General features: G+C 37.7%; 1 pseudogene; it reads left to right on the top strand.

The window, feature by feature from the left end:
* Positions 1–5,622, top strand: part of LOC148722007 (substance-P receptor-like) — an 86,547-nt pseudogene extending 80,925 nt beyond the window's left edge.
* The last annotated feature ends 11,878 nt before the right edge of the window (positions 5,623–17,500 follow it).

Genomic DNA, 17,500 nt, shown 5'->3' on the forward strand with positions numbered 1-17,500 from the left:
CAGCTGTTTATCATTACAACAACTTTTAGTTGTGCGACAACTTTTTTTAACTTGCTGAAAGGTTTTCAGACTCGACCCAAGCCTCTCTCGCTTTTTCACTCTTCTGCTACTATCGCGCCGCTTACTATTTTGCTCTGTTTTACCTAATGATAACTGACGAATTCGAAAAAAAAAAACCGTCAACCGTCAAAGCTATTCGCCTTTATCACAGGCCGGCCATATTGGATTACGTCAGTGGAAATCTGGCACGAAAACGAGGTCACGCGTGGTAAACAAACATGGCATCGTGTCAAACAGATAAAAAACATTTGAATTTTGGCATAGAAATTTAATAAATATTCCGCTTCTTTCAATGATTCGATTGTAAAATTTGCAAAAGATAACTTCCCTGTCCAGCAGACTCTTACTCGAGGCTATCAATTTTTTAACGGAGTTTAGGTTTCTAGCTTCCAGAGTCTGTTGTAGTCGGAGTGACATCCGTCTTTAAAGTTTTGTTCTTGCATTAGTCCGACAATGAATCAATTTGATATATTCAAATAATAATTGCAGTGGAAATGGTCAAAGATGCTGATTTAAGCATTACGGTTTGAGCGAGATGCGACCGTTGAAGGAGAAAGAACGAGGAATCTCATTCATTGCCAGTTGTTTTTAAGCGCTCATGGACAGTTGAAATAGTGAGAAATGATTGCAGTTTTGTGTATTGCCGACAAGAATTTCATTGCGAGAGAATTTACTTTGACAGACAGGTTTTTTTCAGAAATGCAAGAAAAACTGCACATTTGTTATTTTAACTATCACCTTCTATCATGTATCCAATAAAAAAGTACTTTATTACAAAAATATTTATTTTGCAATTGACATATGCCTCGTTCAGTTGGGAAACCTGTTGAATATAACAACACAAGAAAGCAAAAGCGTTTATAATTTAACATTTTATCATATTTTAATGTTTAAAGGCAACAAAAACCAAGTGAATTGAATAAGCTGCTTTCCCTAACATTATGTCAACTACATGAACCAGGAGTTAGGCTGGGTTAAAAAGAAAATTGTATTACATTTCAATCATATATGGGTATCTAACAAAGAGAACAACCTCTTTTGCTCTTGCTGACACTGTGAAAGTATCCCAATAAATCTCATTTTGAATTTTAAAATCACTGTTTATGATCGGTTATAAAATAAGGGTCCTTGAATATTTAACAATTATTCCACGAGCGCGCGTTGGATATGAGATGATAGATAGCCAACGAAGCGCGTAGCGCTGAGTTGGCTATAATCATCTCATATCCAACAAGAGCGAGTGGAATAATTGTTTTATTAAAAACGTTAAATTAAGTATAAAATTTTATTAAATTTTTAGCTCCCTTTTAATATTAAGCTGACACTTACGATGGCCATATTTGTAGATTATGGTATATTGGCTGATATACCATAAGGGCTAAGCCAATAAAAAGTCTTGAATTGCATTATCCAATGATCTAGTTTTTAATAATAGCTATTAGACAAGCTACTGTCCACATTTGGTTAATACTTCCTGCTACAGTGAGGGGAATTATGCTATCAAAAAAGTGAAGTTCCTTAACCCTTCTAATGGCCCTCTCTACGTGAACTCTTAAATTATGTACCTGCTTGCTACTATCTATTCCCTTCTTAGAAAACTTCCCCTTGCTTGATAGAAAGGTAGGCATTGTAACCGTACATCCTATTGGCTCTAAGAGATCACCAATGGTAAAACCCTTGTCTGCCATAATTTCTTCGCCCTTGTCAAGCAAGTTTAAAAGTCCTGATTGGCTTACTAATTCTTTATCAGATATACTTCCCTCAAAAAGTGAGCTCACATGAATCACCTCACCCAAGGGTGATATAACAACATTGCCCTTGTATGTTGTGTGGCTCTTGTATGATGAATAACATGGACTGTTTAAAACCATGCTAGAAGGTGCCTGCACCTTGATTTCAAAAGCACCTATAATACCACGGCACTTGGAATACAGTAACTTAAAACATTTTGGCAAATGCTTATCAATTTTAGCTCTAGATGGCCAGATAGGGAGGGTCCCCAATACAAAATACAGAAAGTTAACCCATGATAAAAAATACAGAAAGTAAACCCATGATAAAAATACACGACTTACAGTTGAAACAGAAATATTGAAATCCTCAGCCAATTTTTCGCTTAAAGTACCCAGCCTTAACTTAGTGAGGCACATGTAAAATTGGTCAAATAAAGAAAGTTTACATGTTTTGACAGTGCTCCTCATGACTTCTACATCAGATTTTTCCTTATTCCTAATTCGCTGTATTTGTGACCAAGACCATTGTCTGCGGTTGGTTTTATGGCATTAAAAGTACTTACAAGGAATTGTAAGGATGAGAGGCCATTGTGGAATCTAACAGTGAAGTTTGTCCAGCATTTCTTGCAGTTGTTTACAGAATGACTGTTTCCCTAAAATTTGTAAAAAAAAAACAATGGACTATGAAAAATCAAAATAAAATTGTTTTACCTCGAATGTTTTCCCTTCATCCCACCTAATATTTATAATCCATCGACGCTTTAAGGCTTTTTCTTTTGCAAATTGATGAAAAGAAATGATAACTGCTGCTTTGATCTATTATTTTGGCACAAAGGCACACAACAGTAATCTCGGTTCGGCATGATTGCAAAGGTGACCTTACCACGCGTGACCTCGCTTTCATGTTCAATTAGGTATTGAATAATTCAAGATGGCGGCTCCGTGATAAAGGCGAATTACCCATGAAGACCCATTTTCAAGGGGAACGCAGCGGTATCAGTCGCCGCCAACAGAATATAAAGGAGGATTATATAAAATTGACTTCCAATTTAGGGGGGGGAGTCATATGAATATTAGAGACCCAAGGGGAGGATCAGGTAAACAATGATATGATTCAATCTCCGGCCATAAATATCGATCGGTTCTGAAATAAATCGGGATTGTCTTCTTTATTCTACGGCTGTGTAAAAAAATGTAAAGGCTAAAAATGGTTATTAATAAATGAGAAGAACAGTTGGAAACAATTCACGGCAGTTGCAGAGTGCGAAGTAGGAGAACCACTAAATCGCTGTAGAACTCATTTTGAGGTGGAGCAGAGACGCCTTACTTTGTTCCATCACTTTTTGGTGAAAATTTTATGTGTGAAAGATTAATTTGTAACATTCTCTGCTTTGTTTCAGGTTCAAACCACAGTGAAAAGACGTTAAAATTCTTGATCGATGAGTGGCAATGAGTAGCATGATGGCGGCAGATAATTCTTCTATTGCAGGTACGTCTTTGTGTGCTATTAGTTTGAGGATATTTGTCTTGGCACGTTTTGGATGAATAAGAATTCGTAATTCCCATTGCAGCCTCTACGAGAGACACAATAATAATAATTATAATAATAACAATTGATCAGCAGGGATTTGCTAAAGCAAAGGCATAGAAAAAACCAGGAAAGATTTATTACTCGACGTTTCGGGGTCATCGTGACTCCATTATCAAGAGACTAGTTTAAAAACATGCAAATAAGGAAAGGTACAAGAATAGCATAAATTAGACTGAACGGCTTAAACAAACACCTTGGCGCGGATGGAATCCGTTTGCACGTTCAATGTTGGCTTACGCATGCGAATATACAACATTTCATTAACAAGGCAATCAAATTTGCCGTTACATTTCGTGATGACGTTGAATTGCTCGATCAAGCGTTCAGGCATTTCACTATTGTGCTGGAGGTGGTAGTGTTTGTAGATAGAAGATGATTTCCTTTTGTGCCCTTCTACGCGCTCGTGTAAGTGACCACGAGTATAGCCCACATACCCTGCATCACACAGGTTACATTTAAATTCATAAACGATACATTGTTGGTTAACAATAGGGGGCTTAATTTCGTGTTGCTTAAGCTGTTGATCGAGCTTAGGGCTAACGAACACTGGTTGGACAGTCACGCTTAACTTCGAGCTTAGACTGTTCAGTTGTTGTTTAACATGATTAGCTGACGACTGGTCCTTGAAGGGTAGCACTAATCTCACAGTCTCCGATGGTACGTCTGGTGATGGACAGGGTTCTGCAGATGAAATCCTTCTCTCAACGAGCCGCTTGATTGTAGTTTCAACCAGTGGCTTTGGGTATTTCAAGTTATGAAAAAATACCTCAGACGGAAGTGTCCAGCCTTTCATCGCCAGAGCCTATTACATGACCATGTTCTTCATATTATATTTGGTTCCTCTTATTGTCATCGCATGGATCCATGTTCTTATTGGTCGACATCTTTGGTCACGCCAGATCCCAGGGGAGCCAACAGCCCATCAGAGACATCAGAATGAACTGTCAAAGCGCAAGGTACTGTGCATGATCACCATTGTGGCGGTGACGTTTGCACTGTGTTGGTTGCCAGCTCACATCCTACATATATCAGCTTACTATTTTACCAACACTTATGTAGCTTTGCTCAAGGTTGAAGGCCTAGAATCCGGTTTATATTTTATATCTCACGCCAATAGTGCCATAAATCCTTGTCTGTTTATTGGCTTAAACCAAAAATTCAACTTTGAATTCAGTGAAGTTCTCAGATGTCTTTTCTACCGAAATCCTGTTCCCACGAGAAGAAGAAGAGAAGCACCCGTTGTTCTAACTCGCATACGAAAGACTGTACGTCAATGTAGTGCCACTGTAATCCCTCTTCACGCTCAACAGCGCGCACGGTCTCAGAGCTGTACGTTTTGAAACTTTTCTTTGGTTAGACAAGAAGATGAAAACCGACCGTATTGACCCTTTTTTCTGCCATTGGTTAGACAGGACGATAAAACCCTACCAAAACCATTTAACATTGATATTGTAAAAATTTTATTATCGCTGATCCGTTCTCAGTCGTATAAGTATTATTCAACAAATTAAAAAAGGGTCATAAATGATAGACCAACCCAGGGGAAGAAGTTGCATGGAAATAGTCATGGTCTATATGAAAAGCTACACTTACTTTGTAGGACGTTCAACTAGTGTGTTTTGCGCCTCGTTGTTCTTATTATCATCCGGAAACTCATTAATGTTTCTTAGAAACCACACATAGCTTGTCAATATTTTCATTGCAAGAGTAGAACAAGGTATTATCAACCAGAGAACAATTAAACCGCCAGGTTGAAAAAGGTATATGGTAGACGTTATCTGCCTGTTGCATATAGCCAAACACAAAGTAGAAGAAGTTTTAAGACAGACAAACAGTTACCTCGAAAGAAACAATTTATGCTGAAATATCAGACTCAGAAACTATATATTCCCAGGCAAATAAATGGACCAATTAATGTTTTTTAAAATCCTGTGAAGTCCTTGAAGACCCATACATTATTTGGTCTCCGTTATAATTGTATCATTTGATTGTGTGTAATGTAGCTCAGGCAGACAAAAGTATAGTTTAAGAACCATTATTGATAAAGTTTTCAGCGAAAGATGTGATCTGATGTGTATGGTCGTCTTCATGTAATTTTTCTCAGGAAATGTAAGCATTGTAACTAATTATTTAAAAATATCTTCTGTACCGTTGGAGATAAAAGCACTGTCAAATTGAAACAGTTAGTGGTTTAGCACTTCTGGTGTTTGTCAACAAATAAAAAAATCAAATATACAATACTGTACTCCCTAAATAGGTAAAGGTTTAGCAACGTCTACCCAAGATATCTATATAGTGTAATATAACAAAGAACTACCTTACGGCATTGAATCATGAATTAAAAATTACTTTGAAAGATGTGCTGTTCTTGAATGCACCATCGAGGGAACCACGATTTTTCATCTCTTCAAATTGAAAATGGTGATGTTTGTCAATCTTTTGAACACATAACCTGTCATTTGACAACCTCTCGCAGGCCTATTACATTCCTTATTTAATATTACAAAGGATAATCGGCTTAAATGACGCCCCAAAAAGTCCATCTTCATTTCTTTCAGTTACTTTTCAGAGTATCCATAGATTTCGCCCATCTTTGGGAGTTAATTAACGTTTACATAGACAATATCAAGAAATTTAGGCGTCAACTTTTTGGCATTTCAGAGAGCAACTTTCCAGCATTTTACGAGCACAATAGGGACAGGCCTACCTCCGATAACCGATCACCTACACTTGACATTTCGAATGGTCGCTTATTTGAGGTATTGAAGCCAGCTTCTTAATATTTACCGTGTCTATCTATTGTCCAGGTAATAAAAAGAAAATTACTCGTTATCTCGAAGATAAAAACAATGATATCTTTTTTTCGTTCCCAGCATCGTTCGGTAGTCGATCTCAGCAGAAGTTCCGTGTTTGATTTAGTTCGATCGCCAAACACAATTAAATTCAATTTAAGGATTGTTTTATTTAGGCAAACTTTGTACTCCTCTAACTTTGTTCTTGTGACACATTATCTCGTCTGTAACTGCGATTGGTCAGATTTGTGTTGTAATGAAATGAATCCAATTTAGTTGCATGGTGAAGCGCGCATGTTTCTACCTTGTCTTCGGGGAAAAGCGGATCTTTTGCCAGTCTTTCTCAATTGACGGAGCCAAAAATTGTACGTTTCTTATTTTTTATATCCGATGCTTTCCTTTGGTGAATTTTCATCTTGCATTTTGCAATTTCTTCAAAGGGCAGTTACACAGTCGACGCCATTTTGGCCTCAGTTTTCGGCTTCAGTTTTCGGTGGAAGAAAGACAGGATTTACACACGCCATTGTAGGAAACAATCGTCGTTGAAATTGTACAATACTTTTCCGTAAGATCTCCAGGTTAGGGCTAGTGTATTTTTTAAGAGAAGATCGTCGCAATAGTGATTTAACTCGTGTGTGTTTGCCATACCAGTACTGTTAATAATTCAAAAGAATATCCGGTCAATTCGCCACCACAACAAACTCGCCACCACTCGAGCTCAAATCACCACCGGTGGCGATTTGACTTAAGCCTTACGTGTAGCCACTCGTGTGAAACTTACATCAAATGAAAGCTAATATGCAGTAGTACATTGCAAAAAGGGAGAGGGACTCAGAAGTTTGGAGTAGCGTCTCAATAATGGAACGTTAAACGAAATAAAACATGTTGATATCACGAAGATTATGATCAGTTTGTGAACAGCAAAACTAGAGTGATACATTCGCTCAGTGAATTTCGCTAAGTGGTTTCCGCAGTGTTGTTACCCTTTATTGAATATTTTCATTTGTTGAAAAGATTTCTTGTCCTAGTGTTGGGAGGCCTTTGCCTTCCATAAATAAGGCATAGCGGTCTTAGAGCGAACACGAGGAAAATGAGTCGCCATGTTTGCTGTAGTTTACATTAGCTTGACTGGCGATTTCCAAAAGCTCCTACATAATGTGAGTTCTTTAGAAAAAAAGGATAATTCAGTGTTTGACATTTAGGTTTACTCATCGCTGGTACATTTTTCATTTAGCGAATCGTACAAAGGTTAAGAAGTGTATGTGGATCTCACCTGATCTCGATTGTGGGATTTTATAAATAAATTGTGGATTTGCGGCTACACACCGACATGAATGATATCGTATGAAACTTACATCATATGATGCTAAAAAGTCGAAGTTCAATGCGAAATTTAAAGCACGTACAAATACAGCGAAGTTTACTCAAATAGACTTTGGCGTACTTTCTTTGTTTCGTAAACCCTTTGTTCCAAGCACAAAGGGACTCCTAGAGGAGGCCAAGTCGCTCTCTGCCAACTTTTGCCGTGTTTGAACGCGCTATTAATTTCGCATCATCAGAAAATAAAAGATAAATAAATTCAAGATCTAACCTTTCGTATGATATAAGTATTATTAGATTTGATAGCGAATTGCGTTCATAAGAACGAAACTCGCGTTAAAGCTCACGTCGACATTCTCTCGAAGTTTTTCGCTTGAAGCAAAGCACGCTAGTCTGTTTGAGTGAATCTCGTTTTATTTCTATGCGCTTTTAATTTTGCAATAAACTTCGACTTTTAGCATTTATATGATGTAAAAAAAAAAATTGCGCGAGAGCTGGATACGAACAACGAACCCAGGAGCAGTAGGGATGGGGTGGAGGACCCGAACATGTAAAACTTGTTTTCAGTGGTTTTTTGCGACTGGCTTTCTTAATACAGGGTCTTATGCGAAGACAAAACGTGTTTTCTTTTTTGTTTCACAGTTGTCCAGAATGCGTCTGCTGCATGAAGAGAAAGTCGGGAAGGTCTGGTGCCGGCTTCTCTTCGAGAGGTAGTTATCTACAAGTGTACTTCATAAAGAAAAGTCGAGCATAAATAATAAGAAAATGTCGCTTTGAAAGGTGGCTCTTACCCCTGTACACCCTAACATCGGTAAGCTACTGCCTGTGAATATATTTAAATCATACATATGAACTGCGGATTATGAAATGAATATGGAAGCCATCTTCGCAGTAATGAACACTACTTGAGCAGTAGTGAAAATGAGGCATGTACGGGATTTGAACCCATCACCTCTGCTCTAAACTGTCCTCCATGCGTTTCCAAAGGTACCGACAAAGAGAATTTGTTTGACAATCAGGAGTTTGTGTAGTTGATGATCATTTTCTTGATTGTCGTGACCTTATTGGGGTGATACTGTAAAGAAAAGCTTGATGCTGGTCACTCTTAGTGGTTAAAGGGTTAACTGATATATTACTTCGCTCTCACACTGCTTCGCCTGATAAGGGAGGAGTGTCGCTCAAAGGGAATTTTAATTTCAAACAAATTCAACTCAGATTTGATAAGTCAGATTCAGCTAAAAACATCATGAATACCGGAAAATTTATTTCCAGCCTTTCGAGTGGTTTTTAAATAATCTTCATTTAATTAAGCTGGTAAGGTCTTAATATATAAATTGTAATAATTTTCTGTCAAGTGAATTGTGGAATACCCCCTCATAAAGGCAGTTCGTATTTTACTAATAATTTTCATTTTCCCCTGCAAAATTACCAGGACCTTGAGGATACCGTGGAACCTCTCAGACAGCAGATCTCCACCCGATTCGCCTTTAATCTACCGCTTATAACCGATTCTAATTATTCTCAAATTACCGCATACATGCTGATAAAGTAGGGCCTATTTACCTACCGAGATTAGATTACCGAGAACAAAACAAAAGCCAAAACAAAAGAAAACAAAGGAAAACAAAACAAAGGAAATGATTTCAGAATGTTTTTCTGTTCTTTTGGCAAGGTTCAAGCGAAAGAGGAAAATTCAACGCTTTTACATCTGGTAAACAGAGATCATGGATAAAATTCCACGCGTAAAGATTACTGAAGAACAGAAAAACATTCTGAATTCCTTTGTTTTGTTTTCCTTTGTTTTGTTTTGGCCTTTGTTTTGTTCTCGGTAATCTAATCTCGGTGGGTAAATAGGGCCTACTTTATCAGCATGTATGCGGTAATTTGAAATAATTAGATTCGCTTATAAGCGGTAGATTAAAGGCGAATCGGGTGAGAACTCAGTGTTACAGTCCGGCAGACGGATGCTACAGGAAGAACTGGATACTAGAAACCAGTTCTCTTCGTCTTTTAATGAATCATCGGTTCGTGAGCAGGATGAATCATAACAAACACTGAAGGGACTCATCGTTAAACAGGAAAGACCGACAGTTCGTTTCCTTAACCGGGCAAAGTGCGTTATATGACAGTGTTATAACTCATCTATACCATGCCCACTAAAACCGCTTTCCTTTCCTTTCGCCGTGCCTTTATACGTGCAGATTCATCTCACAAATGCGAATTGCAATATAAATAACGAGTGATTATACGATTGTATGAAATGAATTTAATCTGTTTCATAAACCACTGTGCGAATGATGTCGTAGTTCTTCCGTGTTATAATGTTACAAGGTGTCAGACACCAGAAATCAAGCTTGTCTCTTCCCCAGTCAAAGCCGCAGATAGTTGCTCTTTTCTCTTACATTAACAATGAATATATTTGAAAGTAACTCATTTAAAGGCTTTTAGTATCGCAAACGCTTTTCTTTCGGAAAACTGAATTTTGTTGATATATTCCCGTTTCCGTTTTACTGTTCGGAGCCTTGTACATCAAATCCTTTCCAACCACTCGGACAGTTTTTTTTAGAAAATTGGATTATTTTTCATTCTTATTCAGTTTCACCCATAATAAAGAAATGAACATAAAAGTGGGAGTTTTGCTTTACTGTGACTGAGATCAGAAAGTTTATATAATTAGCGCTTACTTTTCAAAGTTAGCAACCCAACGGGCAAGCCCCTTTCATCTTCTCAACCACTCTTATACGCAACCAAACACAAAGTGCAGACTCTTGTGGAAAAAATTTTGAAACTAAGCTTAAAGTCATCACTTCGCGATGGCGATTTGTTAAGTTGTGGCTACAAGTTATTAAGTGGCAATCGCAATAGACACTGTCGTCTACCGCACAATTTACTTTAAGTAAACAAGTTATTTACTGGGGATGGGCTAGCGGGAGCCATAACCTTACAGAATTCTCTCGTTTCGAAAATTTGCATTTATTGCTAAGAATTTTCTGTTACCAGGCAACCTAGGCCTGCATTCTCAGGTAATTACATTTAAACTCAGAGCCAGTCAGGCTGGTGATCTACAACTTCGCTAACATTGCAGAGCACTTATTAGAGTAAACCCTCAAGTAAGCACAGAGGAAAACTGTCACTCAGGGTGGAGAGTTAACTTCCTAAATTCATTGGTTTTACCGGTAAACCACACTTTGTGATCCGCTTCAGACTTCTTTGAGATGCGAACAAAGTACATATGATTGCAGGAAGCTGAAGGTTTCAAAATGTGAAACGGCGTGGAGGCTTTCTTTTGTATAGGTTGGTAGAGCTTGACCTCCTAAACGCCGCACCCAAATTTGTTAGACTAGTCATTGATCCCTAGGTAATCAATGTGTTGCCGTAGACTTCCAAATCTTTTCACCAAAAAGAAATTTTGAATCGCTGGAAAGTTTTATCTTCTTCTGTGTGATAGAAGTTCACGGTACCTTTTCTATATATTGGTCCACAATCGACATGATGTAAACTTGTCTTCTCTCTGTCGAAGGAGGAGAAAATCGCTGGGTGGCGAGGTCAACCGCCAAAATTAATGGGTTATGAAAGAAGTCAGCCCTTTTTTAATATAAACTATTAAAATTAGATATCAGAATATTCTCAAACAGTCAGTTTATAGACTAAAAGCAATAACCATCACCACAAAGTGAGCATGTATGGTAACCTGGAGTCTGGTTTACCAGTTTAAAGATCCTTTTAAGACCTTTCCCTTTTCGCGTTAAGCAGAGAAAATGGGGAAAAAAGGGAGATCCGAAACACCTTCAAAGCGTCGACGGTTAATATTGACCTGCTTTTTTGACGATTGACGGTAAAAATTTATCCTTTTTGACGATTGACGGTAGAAATCTATCCCTATTGACGACTGACGGTTACATTCTAGGCCCTTTGACGGCTGACGGTTAATCCTCATTGAGACTCTTACAACACACCTCCTACGCAGAACAACGATAACATCTGTTCATCGTTGCACTCACCTTATTTTTATAAAAAATGTTTTTACCTTATCCAAAGTAGTGGTCTCTAATATTCATATCCTTTTTATTATATTACACGGTCAAATATGTCACATTTATCAATATTTTACTAGCGGGCAGAAGAAGAGAAGCCATAGAAAAAGGAACGATAGAATTATACTTTCAATCAAACGTATATGAAGGTATTACTTTGCTCTTATTACTTTGCTAAAGCACGCGGCTCTCAGAGCATCTGAGAAACACAGAGGCGACAATCGGTAGGCAACAAGTGAGAAAGAAAGTAAACCACACAGAAGTTGTTATACCCGTGAGAGTTGCACAAAACATATGAAACATGTTTTTTAAGCCCAGCGAGATATCTTACACCGCTTTCAATTCTGTATTTCTGTTATGTCCAATTAACTGCAAAGAAAAGTAAGCCAATTCAGAGTGAAATCTTGCCTTCCCCCTTGCGCTGAAGGGAATCCTCTGCAAGCGAAAGTTTACAACCCTTGGGGCTCTTCTACCACTACCCGTAGCGCTTGCACTGCCATTTGTTTCATCTTCCTTTGAACCTTTATTGGCTCTTGTTGCACTCAGCGTGACGTTTTGTCACAGACCATCTCTGCACTTGTGGCAATATTTGTCCTCAAGCGCGCAGTTTCTCCCACGACATGGCTTCCCAACAACTGTGGATCGCTCCAGATTCCTCAGGAAATTTTATGTGTACGCATTAAATTTATTATATGTTATTTTTGCAGGAATTTTTTTAATGCGCAGCAACTTTATCATTGCAGCAAATGCTTGTAATTGCGACAAATTTTATTGTTTTGGCATTTTTTTAATATGCAGAAAGGTTTTCTATAATCAGTTTGCAGCACCCAAAAAAAATCTGTGAAAAGCACAGGCGGCCCAAGCGCACTGTGTGTGATTTTGGGGTCTGAATTTCATTACCGGCAATACCTAACATATTAAGATCGAATTTTACTCGTAAGTGTGAGCTGGTAAAAAGGAAAAAAATTAAGAAAATAATTAAAGGGATACCAAAAGCGAGAAGTGAAACGTGTGAAGTCTTCTTGCCTTTTTTCCGCAGCCGCTTTGTTGCCAACAGCGCGTGCTTCACATAGAAAGTCGCCAAAACAGCGTTAAATTAAAACGACCGTTGGCAACAAAGCAGCTACGGAAAAGGTCAGGAGACTTCACACGTTTTATTCTTCGCTTTTGTTATCCTTTTTAATTTTTTTCTTAATTTTTTTTATAATTTTTTTTAGCGGCCCACAATTACGCTTAAAATTCAATCTAAATATGTAAGCTATTGCCGTCACTGAACTTTTCACCCCAAAATGATACACAGTACGCTTGGGCCGCCTGTGTCAAAAGTTTCTTCATGATGCAACAGGTCATTTTTTTTTTTTTTTTTTTTTTTTTTGTGGACAATGACTGAAAATAGCAGCAACTTTTTATTTTGCAACATTTCCCCTGTGACCAACTGTTAGATATTTTTCTTCAGATTAGCACGCTTACTTTGAGGGTCTTAGTGGGAGATATATAGCTGACGAATGACGGTTAGTTTTTTTTCCATTTTGACGGTTGACTGATAATTTTTAACGCCTATGCTGGTTGACGGTTGACAACCTCGTTCCCAGGGCCTCTCATCTTCTAGCCCCCTGGAAGATGAAAAATCAAAGATTTACTGTATCCCGTCGGTTAAACGGCCACAACATCTCTGCCCGAATATATCGCTTCTAAACACTGGACTTGTTTGGGTTCTAAATTGAGGTTACAATAACTACTCGGAGATATAGCGACTTGAAGGCTGCTATAAAACATAGCGACCTAAAAAACGATAAAGACTCTTTTGAAGGTGTAGTCTGATCGTCCGGGTGAGTGTAGTCCTGAGAAGGACTGTTGTCGGTGGCAGTGACTGACGTTTCGACAACCTGTGCGGAAGTCATCATCAGAGTCAAGTGAGTGATTGTTGACATTCTACTGACAACAATCACTCACTTGACTCTGATGATGACTTCCGCACAGGTTGTCGAAACGTCAGTCACTGCCACCGACAACAGTCCTTCTCAGGACTACACTCACCCGGACGATCAGACTACACCTTCACATGTTACCCCCGGGTTCAAACCATTTACTGCAAAGACTCTTTTGAAGGTGACAAAGGAAATGATGCAAAAATCGAGCAAACAAACGACTCTTCCCTAGGTAAATTTGTTTGCTTTGTAAACAGGTGACCAGACCAAACCAGGGTCTCCCTTTTCTCGCTCCACGGGGCAGGAAGATGAAAGACCCTGGGAAAGAGTTTGGACGGTTAAATTTCAAAGTCTTTGGTGGATGACGTTTATATTTCTATGAGTAAACAATGTATAATGAATATAACGATCGTATTTCACACACTTTTAGGATTCTCTTTCAAACGATTGTTACGTTAATATCTTACACATATAAGGATCGACCTACATTCGATTGTTACGTAAGTATCTTATGTACTCTTTGGATTCTCTCTCACTTGATTGTTACGTTAGTATCTCGCGCACTTTTAGGGTTCTCTTTCTCTCAGTGGTGAGAGCACTCGCCTCCCATCACTGTGGTCCGGGTTCGATCCCCTGACCTGGTGTCAAATGTGAGTTGAATTTGTTGTTGGTTCTCGTCCTTGCTCCGTGGGTTTTTCTACGGGTCCTCCGGTTTTCCTCCCTCTGCATAAACCAGCATTCCAAATTCCAGTTCGATCTGGAAACAGTGGACAAGAAGAGCCACCCAGTGGAATATCCATTGCTAAATTATTTATTTATTTATATATTATCTCTCACACTTTCAGAATTCTCTTTCATCGGATTCTTACGGTAGTATTAAGCGGTCTTTTAGAAAACTCTCTCATTCGGTTGTTACGTTAGTATTTCGCACACTTTATATAATTTTTTTTATTTGATTGTTACATTAGAATCTAAAGCACTTTCGGATACTTTTTTATTCGCATTCGTAAGTTACGTTAGTATTTTGTGCATTTTTAGGATTGTCCTACATTCGATTGTCACTTCAGTATCTCGCACTTTTAGAATTCTCATTGATTTGATTGGAACGTCCGTGTTTTCCTCGCTTTTAACATTTTAAACATCGACTATAGATAAAAATGTCATTGAAATCATTGATATGCGGGCGATGATAGCTTTCGACAGAGTACAAGACTCTCGACATGATCTAAGCTTGATCTCAGTTATGATCTTGTCGAACGGCAAGAAATGTTTCTTCATAATAAACGTCAACCGGTAAAGGCCTTGACATTTAACCATTAACTGCCAAAATCTAATAAAATTAAATGTCAACCATCAGAGCTATTCCCCATGACGGCTCTCTTTCAAGGGGTACGGAGCGGTATTAGTGGTCGCCAACAGAGTATAAAGGGGGACTATAGAAAATTGACGGTCAACTGTTTGAGTTCATTTCAAGTTTATTTCCAACTACATTTATAGTTCAAAGTGCTGCTCTAGTATGAAACCCATCACGGAACAATTTACAGCATTTTATCCTCAAGTGTTCTTCTCAGGAGTGGTACACCATTCTAATAAATTAATTCTTATTAATTCTTATTAAACATATCCGAAAAAGAAGTAGTGTTATCAGGTGTCCCACAGGGATTGGTCCCAGGACCCTTGCTATTCCTTATTTATGTAAAGGATATATCTAATAACTCTGATAAATTGAAGTTCTACTTATTTGCTGATGATACCAATTTGTTATACGCTGACAAAAATCTCAAATCGCTTCAATCTACAGTTTTTGCAGTAATTTTTAGGGTTTATAACTGGCTGATCGCAAATAAATTATAACTTAATGTAAAGAAATTTAATTTTGTCCTTTTTAGACCAAGACAAGAATAGTTAAATCACCAAGTCAACTTGAAAGTACTTGACCATCAAAATTAACAACTCGTACAATTCTTTAAATGCAAAAATTACGTCAAACAGCTAGGTTTGCTTATTGATGAAAATCTTTCTTGGAAATACCACATCGCCCACATTGCTTCAAAAATAAGTACAACAATTGGAATTACTGCCAGCCTTAGACACTATACCACTGAACACTTTACACCACATATACATATCGGTTATTCAACCCTTCTTATTGTATGACATAGTCGATGGGGCCAAGCTGCTAGGACTTACAAAAACAAAATTCTTATTCTTCAAAAACGCGCTCTCCGCCTCATGTTTTTTGGTGACCACAATTCTCATGCAGTACCTTATTTTGTCTCCTCTAGCTTTCTTCCCTTAGATCTACTCTACTTTAAATCCGTTGCTATTCTAATGCATGATAAATCTAACAGCTTAACACCTACTAAAATATCTAACTTATTTGCTTCCAAACCTAATTTTCACTCATATAGTTCAAGATCATCTTCAAGAGGTGACTATTATGTTAAACACTCAAGGTTAGACAAACATACTAAGTCTTTTTCAAGGTATAGTGTAAAAATCTGAAACAGTCTATTGTGTGAAATGCGTCAAATTCCCAAAAATAACTTTAAAACCAATGTCCACGATACTTTACTCCGAATACTTTCAGAACAAAATGATTATATTAGTTTACCCGACTTAATAACAAAATTTTCCTGAAAACTCGGCTTCGTATATTTGCAATGTAAACTTAATTAGATTGCATTTATTTTTATTTATTTGTTTATTTATTTAGCATTTTTTCCATTTTTCTCTAGTCTTTCTTGTGAGCCAATTGTACTGGCATAAACATAAAATACGTGTAACCACTGCTCGCCTCGACTAGCTAATCTACTAACTGCGGGCAGTGGATATTGCTTTCAGTAAATTATGCTGTAGTTAATTAATAAAGTAAAGTAATTAAGATAACAGAAAAACAGTGGTGATAAGCCAATTAATTAACGTTACAGTAAACATTAATATTTCAGCGTTCCCGGTCTAGCATATCATTGAGTTTGTGATCTTTGTAAATATTTATTTATAAAACCATATAATAGCGGAGCTCGCAGCACGTGCAACGTAGCCCCATAATTATACAAAATAGTAGTAGTAAACCATCCAGCCGAAAAAATTGGACCCATTACCGTACGGGCGTCCGCACAAGATGCTACGTTTAGCATGCACGGGCAGCCAACGCCACGGAGCTTTAGTTTTGTTGACGAGACGTGCGGGAAAAAAAATGCGAGCTCCGCTTTTAGGCTTGGCTGAATTTGAATATTAGTGTAATGCCACGATTCAAGTTTAATTGCCTTTAGCTGATAAAAGCAGAGCACTTAATTCGAGGGGAAGTTCTTAATTTTAATCAGGTGAATACAGAAAAAGGTTCTCGTATAAGGTCAATTGACGATAGAGACTATTATCTTGGTGGGATTAAGTTGGATCCTGTTGATGTTGAGAAAGACCAAGGGGTTTTGGTTAGCCAAAGTTTAAGCTGGAATAATCACGTTGATCTTATCTCTTTTAAAGCTCAAAGAATGCTCAATGTCCTTTATTGAACATGCACGAACATAAATGATATTAGTACAAAGAAATTACTTGATATCACTTGTGTTCGTTCGCGCTTTGAATATGCTAACGTAGTATGGCTACCTCATACCAAAAGAGACATCAACAATTTGGAACAAAATACGCGCGCCTTAAAAAGTTAAATTTATTACCTTAGAAGTATCGAAGAGAAACTAATGATTTAGTCATCTTTTTCAAGTGTCTTAAGAATATGTATAAGTTAAATATTTTAGATTATGTATCGTTTTGCTTTTGTACCAAACCGCTCAGGAATGTTGATGATTTAACGCATGATGTGCCTTTCAGTAGGACTGACGTCTTAATAAAATCTTCCTTTTGTCGCTATATTGCTATTTTCATGTCTCTAACTATGCAAGCTGTTAACTAGTTATGATATCATTAAAACTAGAAAGTTTTGTGTGAATCTTAATAACGAAAAGGGATTTAGAAGTGAAGGGTAGTTGTCAACAGCCTTGTTGGGCTCAATTTGGGATTAGAGCACAAAATGCAATTAACA

Source organism: Stylophora pistillata, chromosome 10 (genome assembly GCF_964205215.1).
Source record: "Stylophora pistillata chromosome 10, jaStyPist1.2, whole genome shotgun sequence".
NCBI lineage: Eukaryota > Metazoa > Cnidaria > Anthozoa > Scleractinia > Pocilloporidae > Stylophora > Stylophora pistillata.